The sequence below is a fragment of the Anas platyrhynchos genome, chromosome 1 (assembly GCF_047663525.1).
Source record: "Anas platyrhynchos isolate ZD024472 breed Pekin duck chromosome 1, IASCAAS_PekinDuck_T2T, whole genome shotgun sequence".
NCBI lineage: Eukaryota > Metazoa > Chordata > Aves > Anseriformes > Anatidae > Anas > Anas platyrhynchos.
In genome coordinates, this window is record NC_092587.1 from 176,649,002 (window position 1) to 176,672,171 (window position 23,170).

At 43.8% G+C, this 23,170-nt stretch overlaps 1 long non-coding RNA gene across 2 annotated transcripts; it reads left to right on the forward strand.

Annotated features, from left to right (window-relative positions):
* The first annotated feature begins 14,146 nt into the window (after nt 1-14,146).
* On the forward strand, nt 14,147-20,787 carry LOC101800207 (uncharacterized). 2 transcript variants are annotated; one of them, XR_011806408.1, is made up of 4 exons: nt 14,147-14,406; nt 15,197-15,471; nt 15,559-17,002; nt 18,981-20,787. It is a non-coding gene; the product is annotated as an uncharacterized lncRNA (long non-coding RNA). The 2 variants fall into 2 exon arrangements; XR_216505.6 differs by lacking the exon at nt 18,981-20,787 and having other exon boundaries at nt 14,155-14,406; nt 15,559-17,619.
* The last annotated feature ends 2,383 nt before the right edge of the window (nt 20,788-23,170 follow it).

Consider the following 23,170-nt stretch of genomic DNA (forward strand, 5'->3'; position numbering starts at 1 on the left):
ACCCCAGACTGTAACCACCTACCAAAACTATTTCTTCCAACTTTCCTACTTCTTCTTTAGAAATGTCATTCCTCTTCTGCTGTAGCCCCACAGTCCTTCAGAAAAACAATTCTTACACTTTCAGTTACCTTTTTAAAACCTCACCATTGCTTTCATCATTCTTGGGGTCAGCAGTGCGGTGATGTGGTGATTAAACCCATGGCCGGGCTCAGACTGAAGGTTCAAGGTCCAACAGGGGAAACGCACTGCAACTTTCTGCTGCCAAGCACGTTCCTTCACGGTAGCTTAGGGTGTGTATGTGTAATGTGTCTATATGCATGTGGATTAACAACTCGTTCCAAATATAGGATAATGTAATTATATGGGCACTGAAAGGCTTGCCTTGCTGGCTCAGAGAATAACAACCGACTTTCCCCTCTCAGTTCTGTCCCTTTGCCTGGTTTCTTCATGTGATCCGCCTTATGGACACAGACTGACGTAGCTGTGGAGTGACTAAGGCATCTTCCCTTCTGCTGCTGCTGGCGTGGGGGCAGTAGCACCACGCAGCCTTCAGTCCCTGCACCAAAAGCTCTGACACAGCTTGTGAGTGCCCTTCGCTTAACCCTCTTCCCTGGTGGATTAAGAGCGTGCCATCAAAAGCAGCTGAGTCGCTCGGCTTTGCGAGGTACTGCTTGACAGCTGAGGCATCACAGGTGCCCACGTGCCTGCTGACAGCCCAGCTCACCTCCGAGGTGGTTTTAAAATAATGCATTTTGCGTTGCAGCGAGTGAAAAGACCTTGCAGCCATGCTGTTTACCACAGTCCAAATGCTCAAACGGTGTAATAGTACGTCACAGTAACCTGATACTGATAGTGAGACCTGGCTTGTTCCTACCTGCTCAGGAACGACAGCAGACTTTTTCTGTTTAGAAAAATACTATTTACAGGTCATGGTAGGACTAGGCAAGCTGGAGAGCGTGTGGGAATGAGCAGAAACACCACAGGCACTACCTTTTGGAAGACAAATTGCTACCTCAATCATTGTTCATTAGTTCTTTTACACTGAATTACCTAGACTGTAAACCTGTCAAGACAAGAAGCAGGCTTTTGTATATGGGCTACTGAGGTGGAGAACTCCACGACCAACAAGAAAATAATAATATTGAGTTCCCATCTGGTTAGGCTCTGTATCATACAGGGAGTTTCACAAGTCACTGCCAGAAAAACATTTTAGTTCTGGTATAAAAAAAAAAAAAAGCTTAGAGGAAGGTCATGATAAAAAGGAGAAAAGGCTGTTTTGCATCTGTTTTGTGGAGATTTTATTTACTCGTTTGTTATTACTGCTGCTCACTAAAGGACCTGAGCAGATCAGCCCTGATTCACCACCTCTGGGGAAGCTCTTAAAATGCTTCATAAATTGTTCAGCTCTGCCTACCTAATGACCAGATCCCATTCATTAACCTCACCCGAGAATTTATGAGCTGCCTCTGTCCCATTATTAAGTTATTTAATAACATTATTAATTATGATTGTGGTTTGCCCTGAGGAGAGCACAAGTACGCGATCACACTGAATATTGGTTTTGATAGATATTATTGTGCAATTAACATTTGTTGCCATTGTCGATTCGGAATATGGGTCTCTTCAGTTGCATTTATATATCAAAATGAGGTGTATAAACTATGTTTGAGACAGGCTTTTAACTCTGTTCCATTACAACAGTTGCAGCAACACCGCAGCTCTGGTTCCAGTGCCTGGGGAAGCAGCGTGCAACTTCAGAGGCTCAGATCTGTGCCTGAGATAATTAGCAAAATGCTTCCCCAAATGGCAGAATTTACTGCCACAGGTGTGGCAAAGGCAAAAAATATCAAGGGAGTTAGATTAAAAATGGCTGTAATAAATTTATAGGGGTTAGGTCCATCGGTGACAGCTTGTCTCTTCCTACTGATGCTCCATGGAGATGGGCTAGGGGGAAGGACAGCTGCTTGCTCTGGGTTCTGCGTTTGATGGCTTTGCTTGTGAGCAGCAGCCAACTCCAAAGCCACGGGACTGGGCTTCCAGCAGAATATCTGGGCACATCTCAACTCAGAAAAAAATGTATCAAAAAAAGAAGAATATATGCAAATTGCAAGCATTTAATTAAAGGAAGGTTTATCCTTTCCCCAGCAATGACATAGTTTGCAAAGTCATCTTTTTTACCTTCCTCCTTGTTTTCCTCATGCTTACTTCTTGTCTATTGCTTTACACCCAGCACCACTCACAATTGCCCTGTGAGATCTCTGGGTCTAGCCACAGCGTGCTGGAGGAAGCAGAATCCATGTTGTGCAGAGCAGTACAATTGTTGCTTTCTTTCAGATGCATGTGCCTTTTTTTTTTTTCTTTTAACAGCAGTGTAAAACTTTTTTCCTCTGCACAGCATCTTTCTAACTCATTCCCATTTTCCATCTTTCCGCAAGATCTCCCAATTTCCAGCCTATGTGGTGAAGAAGTCAGTATTCCTAGATTCTCTCTTTGCTGTCCTCGTTTCCACTGCATGCTCAATTTGCTGCCGGGCGATGCAAAGAGGGAGATGAGCTGCACTCGTTTGTCCCGAGGCTCAGCGTGTGTGTGTGCGTGTGTGCAAGCTGATGTCATGCGTGCCAGGCTTTTGTTCTCGGAGTACCAAAGTCCTCTCTGAACTCCAACCTCCTGTGCGATAATTTAACAGGACAGTGCGGTGACGGGAGCAGTAAATCCTATATGTGACGGAGGAAATAATGTATTGACCCGCTGAGGGATTTACATAGCTCCGCGGACGGACTGCAAGCTCAGCCTGTGAGCCTGACTTGTTCTACTCTCCATTTCCAGCAGATACTAGCCAGTGTTTCCAGATGAATGGTTGTTAGAAATGTACGTGGATTTGAGAACTGTCTTAGTTGGGTATGCACTTGTGCCCAGGATGCTAGTAATCACCACTTAGTATCTCACCTTTTCATAAAACCAAGGGATTTTGCTGATCTGCTTGCTTTAAATACCCAGTCCTTGCGGCCATTCTGCTAAAAAGCATTATTATGTGTTTCCCAAAGGCACATGGAGAAAGAGGAAGTTAGATTATTTTTTTTGTCATCCCTCTGATCTTTCATTAGTAAGTGTTTAATTTACGGTAGCATCTCATGTTGCAAATACTTCCCTGCGTCTCTTTGTCTGCGAGCTCTCGGGGGTCAAAGGAGGCCCGTGGAAGAATTTCAGCAGCGCCGTCCCTGGAGGACAGCGGGGCCGAGGTCCCTCTGCTCCCCTTCTGCAAATGCGACATCATGTCTCCAGGGCAACCTGGATTCTGACAGTCATGGGAGCAAGGACATGGCATGGATTTCCATTTGATTCCTGCAACAGCAAAGAGATCTGAGACAAAATCAATGTGCCACTAAACTATGAGAGTTCATTTTCCCAATTAATTTTATCTAAGGGATCATCTCCTCTGTTCTTGCGTAAATGTGTTTCACTACTTCTAACTGTATTTGTTTTTCTGGTGTCACCTTTTCACCTAAACATCTGAGATTGGCTGTAACAGAAAAATTTGTGGGGTGCCTACCATAGAACTGAACAAACATTTTATAAAGGCCGCTAAGAGCAATGTTTGCATTTCAACATGTGTAACTTCACTTTTTCTCATGTGATGGAATGTTTTGGACAGTGATTCATAGTTTTGGTCAGATGTTTCAGTTTAAAGTGATTTTATCAATGGCAGCTAAGGAAAGCCATACCTATCTGATGTAAGTATCTTTGCCTTTCTCTTTGAAGCACTGAGCTCTGTCCTAAAGGAATATCCAAGTGCATGTCACTGCTAAAGCAAAACGTATCTGTACTATTTTGGTTTTCTTTGTTTGAAAGCTGTGAGCTTGATTTTCCTGCACAAGAATGAATCACAGAAAAATCAGTTATAAAAATAAAATTGTGACAGGTGGCTCAGACCTCTTTAGTATGTCTTAATCAGTCCTTTTAATACGTGCTTCATAAAATTGGTATTTAAATAAGACAGGGTTATGCAGAGAATTTTATTCTGGATCTCTGCTTTCTGTTTTATATCATTGCCTTAAGAAAGCTTTCAGAACATGAAAGGTGAGCAGAGCACAGAGTGAGTTAGAGAGGCTCCTCTAGGTATGTGGACGTTTCCTGCCATATTTGATGCTTAGACCTTCCTCAGTTCTCTTAATTAGACTTGATTAAGTTCTCCCATCACTGAAACATCCTGGCTCACGTACCCTTGTGCTAGCAACAGCTGGAACACAGGCATAGGCTTGATAATGACATTTATGTTGTAGAATTTCTTCAGATTTTCATGATGACACCATAAACAACATAGTGATTAAAATGTTATGCCACAATGGTGAGATATTCCTGAAAAATCTCCTGAAAAGCCCGACATTTAGTTGAGATTTAAGGGACTATAATCAGTAGCAACTTTTGGTTCTTTGTGAGACTGTGAAAGCTAAAGACAGCTTTGCACTCTCCTTATCTAGTACTTGTCTACATCAGAGCAACATCCTTTGGGTTTTAGTGTCTTGTCCAGTGAACAATTATATTCTAAAAATAGGATTTGGATTTCTATAATTTCCCTTATGAATGGCTTCCTAAGAGAAGACTGACTGCATATACATGTACATAGGCCAGTAACTGCAACATTTAGCTGAAGTCCTTTCATTAGTTAATATTAATATTTAGCATGAAAGCCTTCTAGGAAAAAATGCAGGCCCTACAAAATGGGAAGGTCACACTGCTCTGGCTAAAATACTCTTGTAGGACAAAGGGTAAAGGTTGAAACAGAGCCGATGGCCAGTTTCATCATCTTCAGAATGACACATTTCCATCCGTCTTTCAGAACCACTCTTCGTTTCCTGTTTTGAATATTAAGAGCAGGCTGAAATAAAACATTTAAAGCTGAAGATGTGCCATTGCAAATTAAAACAAATGTTGAGATCTCAGTTCATGCTGAACAGAGAGAGGCTGCTTTCAACAGAGCTTGCCTTACTATTTATATGGATCTATGTGTATGAGCCAATCCTCTTATTTCTTCAGTAAACATTTCCTTCGTAGATTGCAGACTGTTATGTTCCCTTTGGTAAATGTTTAGCTATGATATTTAACTCCATTAGTCTTTCATAAGATGATCCTTCCAGCTCTTAATTCTCTAAATTCTGCCCTATTAATGTCAGCTCACTGATAATCAGTTTTCACTTGCATTTTCTTTTAGAAGGAGAATGACATTTGAACTTTGCCGAGGGACTAGGTTTTTTGTTTTGTTTTGTTTTGTTTTTTCTTTTCCTTTTTCTCTTTTTCTCTTTTTCTTTTTCTTTTAGGCTTGCAAAGTTGTGCTTCTCAGTACAATAAAAGCCTGATGTAGCATTAATTAAGTAACCTTAGCCTCCTTTATTCCTTTTTATTCAAAAGAGTCATAGCCTCTTGCACTTTAATTAGAATTTATTTTAGGCTTCCTTGCTATAACTCATAATCCGTCACATTGTTCCAGAAGTGATCTTCATGAAGGAGGCTCAACTCAGCAAGTGAAAAATAGTTGGTGTTTTTGAGGCTGACATAGGATTTATAGTAGGAGAACATTTTTAACTTTAGGAAAAACTTTTTTAAAACCTTATGTTGGAAAGCTGACACAAAGAAACTAAGATACGGAAATAATTTCCCAGTTTCTACAGTGGAAAAAAAAAAAAAATCTGAACAGAGTGTGAGTCAATACTCATCCCTTGAATTATATTTGTATCAGGACTGGATGCCTTTGTTTATCCTCAGCTAGCTGGATAAGGCTGGAAGAAAAGGGTGACATTCTGTGCCTGCTATTACAATTGATAGCAGAGAGCAGGGACAGCATTCCTTTTAGCGAGTTAAAGAGTGCTCGAGCTAATGATGAACCCATTTCTTCCAAGCCAATATTTGAGATTGAGAAAACAGCCAGTCATTCCTTGGCTCTGCAGCAGTCTTGGAGGCTGTTATAAACAAACAGAAGCAGGGAACAAAAATCTGCCCTGGGATACAGCTAGCCTGAAACTGAGGTCCATGGTGCAACACTGTTGGACAGAAGAGGAAGAAAAAGACAGCATCATGACCATGAAGACATTTCTATGCCTGCACATTAGAAGAGTTCATCCATGTGGAAGCGTGCCCCCACCAGCACCATAAGCAGAGAGTAGTGCTGCCAAGCTTCTTCCTATGCATAACTATTTGCCACAGTACTAAAGCTTTCAAGGCATCTTTCTGTAGCCAGGATTTTTCCCCCAAACATGGCAAGGTTGGACTGTTCAGTGCCTATGGGCAGTCCCCGTTCTCTTCTCTCTTCCCCCTAATTTAAACCTTACACAGGCATACCACGCACTCACAAGCTTCCAATGTATACAAGCAGGGGGAGGACCACAGCTGATTGTGAGAAGCAGAGAATGACCACTGCATGTACTATCTGTGTGCAGGGCTCTGGGACCTTGCTAGATCCAGAATGATTGCAATGGTGGGCAGATCTGTCCTCACCCACTGCAGCTGTCTTTCTGGACTGAAGATATGAAAGAGAAGCTGCTTTTTGAAATTTCATTCAGCTTGGCTAACAGCCCAATTCTGCAGACTTGGAAGATTTTCTATCATAATATTTCTCTGAAGCTAGCTGTGAGAATAAATGGCGTGAGGTATGTTTGGCTCAAGAGCTGAGAGTTTAAGATTTTTGAAGAATCTTTTCTTGTTTGTCATGGAGCAAATCCCAAATTTCTTGCTTAGAAGTCCAGGCTCCCTGCTGCTATGGGGCCCCATCTGAACATCTTGACTAAAAGGGAGAAGTGCTCTCCTCTGTGAATACTTACTGTTAACATTTCTACTCTCAACTGAACTAATGTGTCTACGGCAGAAATCGGTTTACAGTGGGCAGGGTAGAGTCAGGACCTGGTCAAAGGGGAGAAGGGTGCTAAATATAGTGAATTTATTCCTTAATTGCACGGTAGCCGCCTAAGACTGTGGGCAAGGCTGCAGTGCTGAGAGGATGCAGAACATAAAGAGGAATGTATCATTTCTCTCAGGTTCTGCTAGAAACCAGTAGGTCAAAGTAGATTGTTTTCATAATTCCTGCTGTATATTTTGTTCTAGTTTGATTAATGGAAAGTTACACAGCACCTTGACCTCTACTTCTTTTGGAGCAACAGAAATTGTGTCTTGTGTCTTCTGGGAACCTCTTGTCTGAACCTCTTTTGGGGAGAGGTTCAAATATTTTGATACTGCTGGATCTTTAAGATTCAGGGTGGTCAGTTGAATATATTCTTATCCCACTTCTCTCAAGAAAGCATGATGGAGAAACTTCTGACTTCTGTACATTTGCTGTGCTTTTATTCTTCTGTGTGGGCAGTGCTGCTAATAGAGGCAGTAATGCCATTAGCATAACTCAGAAGATTGGAAACTCTTCGGATACAGCAAAAAGATGTGAGGGATTCCTCCCGTATTCACTTCTAGATATGTAAGACTTACAGACCAAGACACCTGTAGGGTTGTGCCAAACTTCCAGGCCCATCCCAACATTTCAGAGCTCTAAGACACATTCCAGATGCTTTCAAAGCTCAAAGCTGTGTTGCCTTCAGGGGGCAGTGGCGACCTGGTTCAGGAACGGCACGGCGACCAACCCCAGGCCGCTCGGTCCATCAGCTCACAGACACCAATGTGGTGGATGGCAAATGGCGTTTATTGTCGAGTCACATGGGCTTATATACTTGAGGCCCATAGCGTCACTTCCGCTTGCTTACATCACAGGCCACACGCGACTGTCCATCAAGGGAGGGGCTCCACCTTTCCGTACAGCACGGCATCTTCCGGCCGCCAGACCCTAACTACCCACAAAGCTGAAAAAAAGAGAGGGGGAAATTTCCAAGAGACACCCAAAATACGGAAATCCCATGTCTCTGCATAAGATGTGTTTGGCTGGCATTGCTGGTGAGTTTACAGTTGCATCTGCCATAGGGCACCCCAACAGTGCAACACCTGCAATCGAAATAAAAACAAAACAAAAAACACTGAAACCAACCAAACTAACCTTTTGCAATGAGTTCTGGGACACAAAATTGGTTTGGGATCTGTGGTGCAAAAGCTTGTGAACCTCATATCTCTCAAAAGCCATACCTGTCTACCCCTGGACACTACAATGGTCTTTCATGCTTTTAGACTGGTTCTGGCTGCTGTTAAAAGGCTCGCTGTGTGAAGTACATGCTTTTTTTTAAGGGATAGGAATGTCAGGACACATTTTTGTTCTAGCAAAAAGCATGCTATAAAAATTTACTATCCAAGTAGTCAAAATTTCCAGCCACAGGTGAGGCCCTTTGTTTCAGTGAAAATCAGTGTTGTTGCAGTAATGCAGTAATTACATTCTGCGTTACTGTTTTCACAAATCATCTGGTTTAACGAACAAAGCAAAAACAACTTTGACCGTTTCATTCTCAAATTCTGTCTGAGTATGCAGTTTCTACAGACCATCTCAGGAAATTTTGGACTCTTTCCTACTTCCTGCCTTATCCACTGTGGGAAGCAACATTTTTTATTCTTATTTATTTATCAAGTGAATAGGGAGAACAATTATAAATTGCTGTAGTGTTTTTTTCTTCTGTTTGCATATTGCAATTTTCACAGAAGTGCTGGGCACTGTTTAAACTTTTCAGCCTTAAGGATGGCTCACAAGCAAATGTTTCATGAAGGTCATTGTTTATGTTTTGAATTTACTGAGCAGCTGTGGTTGATCACATTAGTTCTTTGTCTGGAGGAGTATGAACTACCTTTCTCCATGTATAGCTGCTTGGGAACCGAAAGTGTGGTTATGGACACGAGTTCAAAATTCTCTTAAGAGAAAAAATGCCAAGAAAAAAATGAATAAAGCTTGTGAAAACATGAATATAAAGAGCAGAAGCATTACCAAAGTGCGTGTGTTTAAAAAATCAAAGTGAAAAAATAATCCCAGATAATTTGGAGAGGAAACTTCACTTTGTTTTAGAAAGTGCAACACCTCCCATAAAAAGAGGAGAAGAATGGAGTACTGTTGGCCAAAACCCTAATGGTGGTATAAGGGCCTCACAGAAGAAGGGCAATGCTGTGCCTTGTTTCTCCATAAGTTTGCAAAAACCACAAAGGCCATGGGATGCAAAAGGCCATTTCCTTTCTCCCTCCCTGTGGGTCTTCATCTTAATGCAAGAAGTATAAGAGACCACTGGTACCACAATTGATCCAAAAAGAGTAGTGGGCAAAAAGTATCCTGTTCAAACTTAGAGGGCAGCACACACTCTGTTAAGGCAGCCAATCTCACTCAAACCCACCTCTTTCCACAAGAAAGAGAGATTCAGTGAGATCTTTTCCATAGGTGCCTGTGGTAGATGGTACAAACATGGCATTAGTTCTACTAAACTAAGAAAATTGAATTATACTGGATCAAAAGCTGGCAGTTCGTCTTGACTGCAAAGCCTTATAATTAAATCAACCAGGTTCTGGTCCTGCAGCTATCATACAGGACATATACTTTGAAGTTCTGTGGTGCATTGGTTGAAGATTGGACTTCATTACTGCCCTTGGGAAATCTAATTAGATTGATGGCCATTAGAGACCTGTAAAAGGAGGAGAGGAGGGCAAGCTGCAAAATGAAGTGTGGATTAAAAGACAAAAGCCAGCTTCTGGATACTATCCTCATGAGTTAGTGACCTGTGGGAGAAGGAGAGGACTTAGAAACCTGCAAAATAAGATCACTTTTAAATGCTACTTTTTGCCTTCAGATGTAATCCAGGTGGATTCACAGACTGAGACTGATGAATGTCTGATGAACGCTTACCCTGATTTATCAGTTGTATTGTAGGGTGTCCAGGACTGCTGTAGGAAATACCTGGGAAATGGTTTCATACTGTTAATTTAATGAAAGGAGATTAATTATTTTTTTCCTATCACCTGCACATCTAGATCAATATTCAGCTTCTACTTCAGTGTATTTCTTTGCTTGAAACTAAAGTACACTTCATGTTTCTTCCATTTCAGTTTTACAATGCCCTTGGTGGTCATATCTGTTAAGACAAATTAGACCAATGAATCCTTCAAAGTCGCTGTAAATGCCTGTTTTCACATTTCAGCCAGCAGAATTGCCAGTAACAATTGCTATATTTAAATTACAATAGAGTATTGCCAGTGATCCTGACCTTTTCTTACCAGAAACTGTAGCACATCGCCCCACTCCAGTTCCTTAACATTCTCAAAGTTCTAATTTTTTTCCTGGAAGTGATCATAAAGAATTCTCCCATAGACTCTCATTATTTCTTTTTTTTTAATGATGTGCATTGCAGTCTTCATTCTCTATTACCTAATATTATTTTCTAATTTTTTCAGCATACCTGTTATAAACAGAGATGGTACAGGTACATGGTGCAATTCAAGCCATGACACTGGGAACGAGACCCAGATTTTGAAGGTGTTGTGAGCAAGACCTGGAAAACCTGGAATTCCATCAGTTTGCTAGGGGACATCTTCAAGAGGCCCAACTCTACCACATACTGAATAACATAGTTTATTGATACAATAAATGAATCCTGAATGAAAACAGGCATTAATACTGTTGGGAAAGAACATGTTGGTAAGATCAGTATATGAGAGTCTCACATGGGAAATATTTTGAGAGGGAGAATAAAATTATTGGCAGAAAATGTGAAACATAGCAACGAAGTTGAAAATTTGTTTTGTGCTTAAGAATATGCAGACAAGTCCAAGAAGAAAGTTTCTTCCAATTTAAATAAAAATCACAGAAAACACAGATTTCTCTGCTCTTTGAATAGATGTGCCAACTAATTTGAATGCATATGCTTCCATCTATATTTTTATCACTTATTTACATGCATAGGCACACACTTGCAGCTATGCATCTGTGTGTAAAAATGCACGAGCCATGTACAACTTCAAGCTTGTTTTTATTAATATACATACATATATATATATATATATATATATATGTCAGGCCAGCCAGAGGAATAGCAATAATATTTCTCTTGCGTGCTTGTTCTTGTATGTCTCATTTACATATTTATGCAGCTCCTATTTTCTTTCTAAAATAAAGTCTTATGAAATTATCTGCCTAGGCTTTCACAAGGACACAAATCACCAAGCTTTTGAATTTTTGATTAATTCTACCCACTTCATTTTTGCAATTCTGGACTTTCCTGAGTGTGTTACTATGCCATCATTCATTTGCCATCAGCAAAAACACCATGGCTCCAGAATGAACTCTTAATTATGCTTAGCATTCATGTCAACACTGTCCATAACAAAATGAATTGATTGAACATCTGCTTTTTCATATTTATCTTGTAGTGCTGACTTATTACACTTTCATTCTAAGTTATCTGTGAGAAACAGGAATGAAGCAGGATGAGTTTTGCATTGTTTTTATTTGTTTTTAATTTTCTTTAAAGCAGCAAGCAGATCACAAATATGCTAAAAGAAAAATAGAAATGGAACTAAACAAAACAATTGGTAACTTAAAACCAATGAGTACATTCACAGGGTCCATTGTATTGTCACTTAGCCTTGCAGTTGTGACCTATGTGCTCTTTCTATCTGTTTTGCACTCAGTTGTACTGGGCTTTATATAGACTGAAAGTTCTACAAGGAATGAGCTATGTCCTGGATTGTGGGACAAGCTTTTTGTTATGCCTCCAATAGCAAAACACATGCTTGTACCAGCATCAGATTATACCAAGAGGTGTAAATCCAGCTCAGCTACCAAAGGAAGGATGAACCCAAAATAGAAAATAAATTAGTAACCTAGGCTAAATCTTCCCACTTCAACCTTAGTGCTGGATATAAAATTTCTGATGGAAAAGAAAGCTTCCCTGGAATATCTCAGCATCTGATTATAGAATACTTAATCTGAAACATCTTGGGGTCTGCTGAGGTTCCAAACAATACAAAGATGTGACCAAGGAACCAAGAATGGGATTTGCTCCTGCCTTTACAGACTTTCCTAAAGGAGGACTATAAAGACAGCCAGGGTAACCCAGAGTGAAAGGATCTCATACTACGCCAGAAAGAGAAAAGAGACAGAAGGGAGCAGTTCTATTATGTGAAAATCTGATTGCATGCAAGTACACGTAGATTTTTTTTCCCCAGTGAACGTGCTGCCTAGAAGGGGTAGTGAAATGTCCAACAGTGGATATTTCAACACTCAACTGGATAAGCGTCTGAACAACCCGATCCATCTTTGGGACGTTGGACCAGATAAGCTCCAGAATTACCTTCTAGCTTAAATTATTCCACGATTCCTTGACTTCAGGCAGATGAAATACTGATATTTTCGTTGATTAGTCAAACACAACCTCCTTTTTAATCAGTGGAGAGAAGGCAGGTATCACTCATTTCAGCCTAAACTGTTGAGGTCTGATGAATTGCACAGAGGAGGGCTTATGTCTTCCCACAAAAGGAAGGCTACAAAAGGAGTCTAAGCCAGAGTTTAAGTCTGGCTCAGGTGTGAATATCTAACCACCAGAAAAATGCATTTAGAGAAGAAGAATAATAGTCTACCTCCTGAAAAGATGTCTTGGCAATGAGGATCTTACAGGCAGTGTGGCCTCAGAGGAACTTGGTGGGACATGGGAACCATGGGAGCCTTCAGCAGATGCTCAGAGAAACTCATATGCTCTCTTAAATAATCAGAATGTTCTTTTTTTTGTATATGTGTCATGATAGAACCTGAGGGACTCTACAAAGGTCCTTTTCCTGAATTAATTCAACTAAATCTGATGTTTTAACAGTTTAGGTAAGCTGCTGCATCCTCTGAGGAATTTCCCATTTGGTTTCATCCTCACTCAAATGAAAAAAGTTTTAAAACAGAGTTCTCGTGGTACTACACTTTTGGGGAAATTCAACAGCACCCAAATCGAGGGTTGAATGATGAAAGCAGTTTCTTGAACCTGTTGTATTCATATTCAAGTGAGATAATCACTATGTTAGTTCTCCTGCAAGATCTGAAAGAAAGGGAAACAGGAGAAAATTTTGTGAGCCTGACTGAGAAGACAGTAGTTAATGTACGATTGCTCTGATTTGTGCATGGCTGGAAAAAGTCATTATATTTAAAGAGAAGTTTCCACTGCAGTGAAAAGAAGAGTCAAATGCACATCCCTCCACACAACAGAAACCATTCTGAAGGTGCAACTCACACCTGTTACCCCTGAAGTGATGTCCAGGGGGGCTTTGCCGAGCTGTTGGTGGAAGGCATTGCTATTTTCTGCAGCAAAAGGACACTCTGCCAAGAGGGGGCAGTGTCTTTTTACTGCATGTCCTCTCAGCTCTGTTTTGCCCGTGACGGGCTCAGCGTTCACCAAGACAAGGAGAGAGTAAGGGGCATTTTGTGCCAGCCCCGGGGAGCAGAGCCACTGAGATCTTTCTCTAGGTATCTCTCCCACGACTGCATACACAGCTTTAATTAAGATGTGATGTTTACTGCCATCTTTCCGAGCCAGAACAGATGTTGTGCTCCAGTGAAAGACTCTTCCAAGATGACTTGAGAACTCAGTGACATGTGGAAATTAATGGGATTTTTGTGGTCAAATTTATCTCAGCATCGCTTGCCACGAAGAGCAGTCTTTGGGGCTCTTCCACCACATCAGTCCAATAATGTTACTAAAAGTAAAGACAAAACCGCTTCTCTCAAAGTGCTTAGAAACATCAGTGACTGTAAACAACACCTCCGAATGGTTAAAAACATCTTGATGCCAAAACGTGAAGCCTCTTAGGCAAAGAGAAGTTGCCCACAGTGATGGAATAAGTTGGGAGGAGCAGTGACAATACTCTTGCCACGTTTTTGGGTGTGGGCAGATGCCAAACCTTGCTTTTCCCACCAGCAGACGGGCTGAGACCCCTGGGAGAGGCCGAGGCAAAATGCTGAGCCCTGCACCCTTTGCTCCCTCCGCACTTAGCCTGCACCAAAATGTGCATCTGCCCCAGATGTGTTTTTTGGGGTCCCCAGGATCACTGGTGCGCAAATGCAACGTGCTGTGCGTACGTATTTTGGGAAACATGCCAAAATCAGTGTGTCAGGGAGGATTTGGCCTCTTTGCTGTGGTGGACTCCACACTGAGGGAGAAAACACTTTATGGTATTGATGAGGACAGAGCCGGACCCGGTGGTTCTGAAGCAGACAAATGTCAAATGGCTAAAACCGAAGGAGCGCTGGTGACTGATCAGCTGTGAAAGAATGAATTAGCTTTGCTTTCCACATCCTCCTACAAGTCCCCAGAATAGTTGGTGTGGCTGCAGCGCACTATTTCTGAACATGTTGTGCTCTCTTTTGTGCTGGCAAAAAGGAGAAAGAAAGAAAAAAGGGTTTCTGCAACAACAGAAACATGAGACTCCCCGCGTTCAGATAAAACCAAGAGGAGAACTCTCCAGGAGGAGAAGCAGGTACGGCTGTTTTCACGGACCCCGAGCAGGATGAAGACAGGTTTTGTAAATAGCCTGGTGTTCCCGTATTGACATTTCCTCCGCGGGCAGCGCTCCTGCTTTGTGCGGGCGCCTGGCGCTCGCACACAGCCCAGCTCTGTTGTGCAAAGCCAGGCATGCGTGAGCTGATCGCTGGAGACAGGCGAGGAAAAGGGGGGACCTGGGCGAGGACGAGTCAGCTGGGGACAGGGAACACTGCGGCTTTTGTGGAGCGGTGGGAGAGGGAGAGGCAGGAGAGGGAGGCATCCCCAGGCTCCTCTCGCTTCCCAGACCAGCTCCTGGGGAGAGCAAAATAGGCAGAGCCGCTCAAGCACAGCAAAATTCTGCATGGGGAAAATGAAAGGAAGCCTTGGGGCACAGGGGATAGCACTGCACTATGCAGTCGTGGAATATGGGCTCTGAGGAGGGGGAAAAAGATCGTGCCATGGCTGCTGCAGAAACCAAACCCATCCCCAGGCGCACCACAGCCCCGCTTCCCACCTCTGCTCCACTCAAGGCCTGCATGGTTTTGAGGCCTTATGTACAGAAATGAAGACTGACAGGCCTGCAGTAGCATTCAAACGACCTCCCTGGCAATATATGTTCAGGTCTTTCCCTGAGAAATGCCAGAGACATTCAGTTATTGTTTACTGTTACAGGAATGTGCATATTTCCCCCCCTCCCCTCCCTCCTGAATCAGATGAGGGGAAAAAAAAACAGGTTTAGAGGGATCACCTGGCTTTCCTTTCTCCCCACGGGGCTTTTCCCACAGCTGAGGTTTGAAGAGAGATGATGGCTAAGAGAATTCGTTTTGGAGCTGCATGAGCAACCCGGCGGAGGAAAACATGCTTCCTATCAGTGTTGTTTCTGCTGTGTCTGCGATGGAGGAAATGAGAGCAGAGGCTGAGGGGGAGTGAGCAGGACTGAGGAAGAGAAAGGAGAAGAAACAAGGGTGATAAGGGCCAAGCAGGCCTCTTATGAACTTCTCTTGGGCTGTGCATGTTCCAGGCAGTGGAATATGAAAGGAAATTGCTCTCTGAGTCCTGGGTAGGTAAACATTATGTATTATTTTATTTTATTTTATTTTATTTTATTTTATTTTATTTTATTATTTATTTTTTTTTCTTTTTACAGCGTCTGTTCTCTTTACAATGTGTGTTTTCATGTCAGCTTTGTATTCATCCATTTTCTTACACCAGATCCAGTGGGTTACTGCAGATAGGAGAAGCCAGTAGCTATGTATTTACTGCACCATCCATACCATCCATACATAAACCCTTAGTTTCAGAGAAACCTCTTAGCTAGGCTGATCCGCAAGTTTGGGTAAGGTAGAGGATGAGGCTTAAAACGATCACAGCAAAGCTCGAGTCCCTGATTGGAGAGGGCCTTGGTACCTGCTGGGACGAGGACAGGAGCATCCACTGAATTCCTCTGGAGGTAAAAGGACCTTCCCTATACCAGAAGCCAAAAAACAAGGCACTATACTAGGATGTTACTGGAAACTGGGAAAATGTATCAGGGGGCATGTCTGCCCTATTCTTTTATTATTCCCTTAGCATCCATAATTAGCTGCTGCTGGAAAGCCCGGGTGCAACAGGCCTGCCCTAGCAGAGTGCAGCTACTCTGGCAGCCTGACACTGTTCCTCCACGAGGAGTAGTCACACTAACCTGAACAGCACCGTTCTTGGATGTGTTATATCATGACTGCATCCAAGTGCTTACAGGATTTTGACTTACCAAAGTTTGCAGGGCTTCTGCTTTGGTCTAGCTTTTTGGGCATCAGTAGAGATGCCCGGTGCATTGTTGTGAGAGCCAGGGTCTGCCCTGCTTGCTGCTACCAGAGCTTTTGGGGACACACTCCCAGGCCTGTGGCACACATTGTAATGCTGCAGAGGATTTTGACTATGGCTAAAAGAAAAAAAAAAAAAAAAAAAAGAGCCATCTGAAGACAGAAGGAGAGACCTGGCTGAGTCCCGGGAGAGGGGCTGGAGCTGGGAGGAATTTCACTGCAGCAATGATCAGCATCTTCTGCAGAGAAGAGAGCAGCAAGAATGCGAAGCATCTGTCCTATCTGCAACGTACTGTGACGAGAGAGTCGCCCTCTGCTACGAGCCTGTTTTGGTGGCAGCGAAGCTCCCGCGTGCCTCGCTGCAGTCATTTCCCAGGAGAGGTCGGCAGGAGGTGGGCACCAGGGCAGCTGATTCAGCAATTGCTCTGAATTCAGCTTTTTTCTTCATTCCGTATCAAAAATAAGGAGCTGTTGTTTACGCCGGGCTCACTGAACGGCCCCCTGTTCCCATGATACCTAGAGGAGGCTGACAATTATCCTCCCTGGCTTCTCCCCAGAGCTATTTTCTTTGCTGGCGGGGAGGAAATTGTTCATGTTTCATTGGCGCTACCGTTGTTCCAGCTGCCAGAGCAGGAATGTTTGTCCGCCAGCCTGCATCGGTGGCAGCGGCTCCCCTTTGGACCTGCCATCTGTTAGCTTATCGCTGCTCTTATCTGTGCCATGGCAGGGGCTGGGGGCATGGCCCCCGTGCCCAGCACTGCTCCAGCGTGCCAGCAGCAGCAGGGACAGGTAAGGGACACCTGGGGCAGGACGGGGGGGCTGCTCTGCCCAGATCCTGTAGGAAAGCTTGAACTGTGTCGCCACGTCTCTCCTCGGCCGTGATTGATCCCTTACTGAAATGCCTCCTTAAATATCCGCTGTAAATAGCAGCTGCAGTGTAACACAGGGGGCTGCTAGTCCCTGATTTACAAAACAAGGGTTCGTATAAACATCCTCTTTCGGAAGCCTTGCGTCATCTGGGAAAAAAAAAAATAAATAATAATAATAATAAAATTTACATTTCACCTGGTTCTTATCCCACTGGGATTCTCTGTACCATGGGATCCTCCCTGACTGGGAGGTTGTTTTTTTAGGGTTGATTCCTGGGGAGGCCTGGATTTTCAGATGTTGCAGTCTCAGGCCTGACTGTGCTGCGATTGCTGTTGGAAGAACTGAGACCCGAGAAATGAGACCTAAAAAACAAGACCCGCAGCATCCTTGGCCACCCCCCCAGGGCTGCAGCTTGATCTTGGCAGTGCTACACCCTCTTGTCCGGAGCCGTGTGGGTCATTTCATCTTCCAACCCTTGTTCCAAGCTCTCGTTTCCCTTTGTCTGGAGCCGGCGAGGGGCTGGTTTCTCCCCCCGGAGCGTGCAGTGCCGGAGCCGCGCCGCTGAGCGGCACCGTCCATCCAGGCACCTCGTCCTGCAGGGCACCCGCACTGCTCCCCGAGCAGGTGGCCCCCGGGACACCTCACCCCTGGGGGGGCCTCAGCAGCACCCCCAAAAGCCGAGGGGTGAACCTATAAAACGCCAGGGGTTGGGGAAAGCTAGGCTGATAACCCCAACCACCCGTACGACACCCACGTTGCATCCCAATGCAAAGCACCTTTTGTGATTTCCAGCGTTTGGACTTGGTAGGAAGCATTCGTATTTATTTATATATGTTCCCCCCTCTCTACTTTCTCGTCTTTGTTTTTTGAATTTGCATTCATTGCCTCCAGCTGTTCAAATGATCTGAGATTAAAATGTTCTTCACAGCACTGTCTTTTCAGAGATTTTATTTTCTTTCCTTTTTTGAGATGAAACTTAGAAGCAAAAGTTTTCGACTTTAAAATAACTCAGTCTTTGGTGTTTGCTGTGCTGTGAATGATATTTCCAGTAAATGGCCTCACGTAAGTCAATATCTAATTCGTGTCTACTTTCACTTTCTGACAATTATGACTGTTTTTTGACCTGGAAATCTGGAAGCTTGTTTATTAACCTGGTTTGATAAGCTTAGTGAAGACACAAAAGTAAACTTTTACTTTAAAAGTAAAAAGGGGAACGTTTCAAGTCCTGTCAAACAGAAACAGGATCTGCACTTTCCATTAGCCCAGTTCCTTCAGTTTCTGACAGCACACCGTGCCTGATGTCCTCAAAGCCCTGGTCTGAGGACTCATGGCCATGGCTGGTGCAGGACCACGTGGGGCTGTGGAGGAACACACACTGGTGTCCTCGTCCCCACACCATGCAGGCCAGCAGGACAGCACAGCTCCTGTCTGGTAAAAACCTTTCCAGAGGAAACCACAGGGAAGGGAATGACTGCGGGGGTGCACCTCCATCCCGCCCTGGTCCTGACGTGTGTGTTTGGCTTCAGAAACTGGAAGTCTCCCAGGCTTGCCACTTTCCCTGTGGCCCCTGTGTCTGCTTTGCCTGGCGGAGCCACTTCCCCCCTCCACCTTTCCCGGCCCAGAACTGCAATTTCTGTCCTTATTCCCGTGTGTGTTTTGGAGAAGCCAGCCAGGCGTGACGCTTGGCCATGCTGGAGAGCAGACTTGCTCCTGCAGTCCAACACACTGCCGGGGCATTTTTAAACAAAGGACTGCAAGATCTTCAAGCAACACGGGGGACAGTTCGCCAGTTCCTCGTGTAATAGAATGGGGTTAGTTTATGTATTTTTAAAGAGGACAGTTCAGGGGTTGACAGTCAGAGCTGAAAGCCTGAGGAATGTGTATTTGTTGTTGCCAGATGACTTGACAGATGACACCACGCACACCAGTAATCAGCAGCCTTAAGTCAGTGCTTGGAGGAGACACCCAGAGCTGCAGCATCTGTGGCGACCCGCAAGCCCAGCTTCCCAAAGCTATTCAGGGTACCTAAACCTCACTGGAGTCAGTACGCCGACATAATCAGTGGGGACCTTGCATGAAGATCAGCTGCAATGTCTTAATTGTTGGTGCTTTTTCTTTCAGCAAGCTAAAGCTGGACCAGGCAAGGCTATCCCAAGAGGTCAGCAACCAGTTGGAAAACCCACACCCACAGTCCATGGCTGCATATCGCGGCTGCGTAACAATGTGTGTTGTTTTCTCTGTCTTACATGTTTTAAGAAAAAGAAAAAAGAAAAAAGAAAAAAAAGAAAAAGAAAAAAAAAAAGAAAAAAAGAAAAAGAAAAAAAGAAAAAGAAAGAAAGAAAAAAAAAAGAACAAAAAAAAAAAAGAAAAAGAAGAAGAAGAGGAAGAAGAAGAAAAAGTTTTTCCTTTCCTCCTCAGACCAGAGTGAAATTCTCATAGCACTACCCTTCCTCCCACAAAAGCCCTTACTCAAAGACTGGTGGCACAACAAACAATTTATTATTTTTTTTTCTGAAAGAAATACAGGCAACAGAGAGTCCTTTTGCCAGTCCCATCCTTTCACTGGCATTGAATACAGAAAAGCTGCTCCTTGACAGTAGTCCTGCCAAGCCTAAATGAGCTGTGTCAGCTCGGGTTTGGATGATTTCCCTGTCGGTCCCGGGCATTTTCTTCTGCAGTCATTGTAGGGCACAGGCAAATTAGGCAGCTGCTGAGTAGATAGAGCTGCGAAATGGCCCATCACCACTTTGCCAAGGCTGCAGAGCCCATTGTGGGTCTCTGCATCCTGCCCCCCACCCCCCCCTTTCAGTGGCAGAAGAAGACCCAGCAGCTCCTCTCCTTCTCCTTCACTGTCAGAAAAGCAAACCAAAACGTCTTCCAAAGTGTTGACCAGCCTCGAGGTGACTACCCAACTAGGACACTTTCCTAGTGCCACACCACACCATCTCCAAAATGCACTGTGCCTATGGGCACCCCTGCACTCTCACGGCTTGCAGGGAGGGGAAGAAAGGTCACAAAGCCTCGATGAACAGCATAGCTGCAGCCTCATAGTGCTTTGTTTAGGAAAACAGCTGCCTTCTTTTTTTCCTGTGTGGTCTGAGCAACATGTAAGCAAGGACCAAAGTGCTTCCATGCCATGGTGGTGGTATAAAAGCAGTAATTGCTTGCAAAAGCCTCACTTGCATGGGGATCCCAGTGCAAGCACTGGGAAGTGACAGCCAGCTGTGTCCCCTGCCCTCCTCACACTCCTGCTCACCATGGGGAACGTGTGGAGTCACCTCCCACACCCGAGCAGTTCGCTGGCAATGTCCATGACACATTTGCCCCTTCTGCCCTCATGTCCTGCATCTCAGGGACTTCCTCCTAGCTGAAAATAGAGGCTTAGGGAATGACCTATCTGTCTGCCCAAAATTACAGGGGGAGGAAAAGCTCTTTGTGTGTATTTTTCTTTGGATTTTACTTTTTTGTGTGTGTGTGTGTGTATTTGTGTTGCTAGCATGACTGAAGATCCCAGCTGAAGCTGTGTTAGGAGTTGTACCAGCACTTAAAAAGGTGGACGTGTCCTGAGGACCCTCCCAGGAAGCAATGACAAGCGGTGGAAGTTGTTGAGAGAATAGGGAGAGTGTCTAATAAAACACACTAAAATGAACATCTGCTTTTTGGCTGGGGGTTACTGTAAATAAAATTAAATTGGTTATCTCTGATTTCTGCACAGTCATTGTTTTTTTCACATATCACAGCTGAGAAGGCAATTTGAGAGGGGAGGAAGAATTCACTTCTAATACTGCTGGCTGAAACCACATAGTAGCAGTAGAAATAGATTTTCTGTCTTCTTAAATTTTCAGATTAGGACTAGCTATCTTCTCAAGAGACCTTCCTTGGTCCAATGCAAGTCATTCAGCTCATTTGGAATTGCACAATCATGGGATAATTTAGGTTGAAAGTGACCTCACCAGGTCATCTAGTCCAACTTGCTGCTCCAAGCAGCACCAGATACGTCAGGCTGCTCAGAGCTGTGTCCACTGAAGCACTGAGTGTCTCCAAAGATGGAAATACCACAGCTTTTCTATGTTTGTGAAGCTCTGTAAGGATGTCTTCTCTGTACCTTCCCCTTAGGTAGCTGGGGTCAACAGAACAGTCACTTCCCCTCAACAAACCCCAGCGTCTTCTCACATGCCATGTGCTTTAGCACGTTGACCATCGTGATGGTCCTCCTCTGGGCTCACACTTGTGAGAATTTTATCTTTTTTTGCTAACTGATGTCACATCTTTTCTTTTTATTTACTTTTCTTTACTTTTTCTGAGAAAAAAAAAAAAAAAAAAAAAAGAAGACTGCCAGGTCTCACCAGGCTGTGAACTCTACCCTCGACTTGCCATCTCCTGTACTGCTAATAGAGCCCAGTGTCTGGCTGTCCATCCTGCAGAAAGTGCACGTTGCTCATATTCAGCCTACTCTCCAACAAATCACCCTTACATTTTTCCCAAAGTTGCTTTCTATAAAATAAACCTGCAGCTTATACTTGTGCGGGGAGTAATTCTCCTGTCCCAGGTGCAGGATATCGCTCTTGTCTTTGCTGAACTTTGTGGTTCTTGTCAGCTCATTCCTTCAGCCTGCTGTTTTCCTTCTGAACAGCAGTCCTGCCCTCTAGCTTATCAACTGCTCTCTCTGACTTGGTACCATCCATGAACTTGCTGAGAGTGCGCTTTGTCCTACTACTCAGGTCACTGACATTTAGCAATGCTCTCCCAGGTGTCTAGCCCAGAGGGACACCATTTGTACTGCTTTTCACAAACCTTTGAACCCAAAGGTCCAGCCAGACTTTAGCCCACCTTACTGTCCACTTCTGCAGTCAATATCTGACCCATTTGGTCGTAAGGACACTGTGTCAAAAGTCTTCCTGAAGTCAACACCTGCTGCTCTGCCCTTGTCCACTGAGACAATCATCGCATCATAGAAGAAAAACAGGTGGGTAGAGCATGGTTTGACCTTGGTAAATATCTGCTGTCAGTTCCAAATCACTCTGTTGTCCTTTGTGTGCCTGGAAACATCTTCCCAGAGGATCTGCTCCATAACCTTTCCAGGGACTGAAAGTTGAGACTGAGAAGCTTGTAATTCTCTGGATCCTCCTTCTTGCCTTTCCTCAAGAACACTCTGACATTTGCCTTTTCTCCATCACCAGAAACCTCTGCTGGTTGCCAGGACTTCCCAACAGTGTCCTCGCAGCTCTCTCAGCACCATGTGATGAAGCCCATCTGTCTCATGGACTTGTGCATGTCCAATTGACTTAGGCTGTCCCCCTTGCTGCAGGCTTCGCTGTCACACCTTTGTCACCTTTAGTTGTTACCCCACAAGCCTAAAACCAGTAACTCCTGACTACACAACCCACAGCCAAACTGGCAAGCTGCCCATTAAAATCAATGAGAATCTTGCTTTTGTTTTCACATTGTTTGGACTTTGAACAAAACCTTGTTCCCTGCTTGTTTGTCTCTTGTCTGACCAGGAGTGAAAGTTTCGTTATAAACAACAATGGGAATTTTTGCCTTCCAAAACTACTTTGTGACCCAGTCTTTCCTTTTCTGCTAACTAATGTCTCAATTTATTTTTTTTTTTTTGAAAACAAACAAACAAGCGTGCAAATAAACCAAAAGAAACAAACAAACAACAACAAAAACAGAAAACAAGATAAGTCCCATAAGCCCATGGGATGCAAAAGACATTGAAACCCTGGCAGAATAAGGAGCCTCATTGTCAGCTCCAGGTTTTCTGTCAGGTCAGTTGTTCTTGGAAATGGTTGCAATCTTCATTCTCCTCTCACCCTGAAGATCACGTAATTCTGAGGCCAAGATACTGTTTTTAAATCACAGAAGGGATGAGATTGGGAGAAAATGGCTGCTAAAAGCAGAGATATACTCGGGAAACCAAATCTATTGTAAGCTGTTAGCAAACCACACATGAGATCACTCTGAATGTTCAAAGAATACACGTTACTTTCCTGAGGGTGGAAGTGAGACTGAACAGTTTTTGAACCCATGCAGGATAGGACTCGGTAACCATATGTGCTTGGTTAAAAATATTTTATACTATAA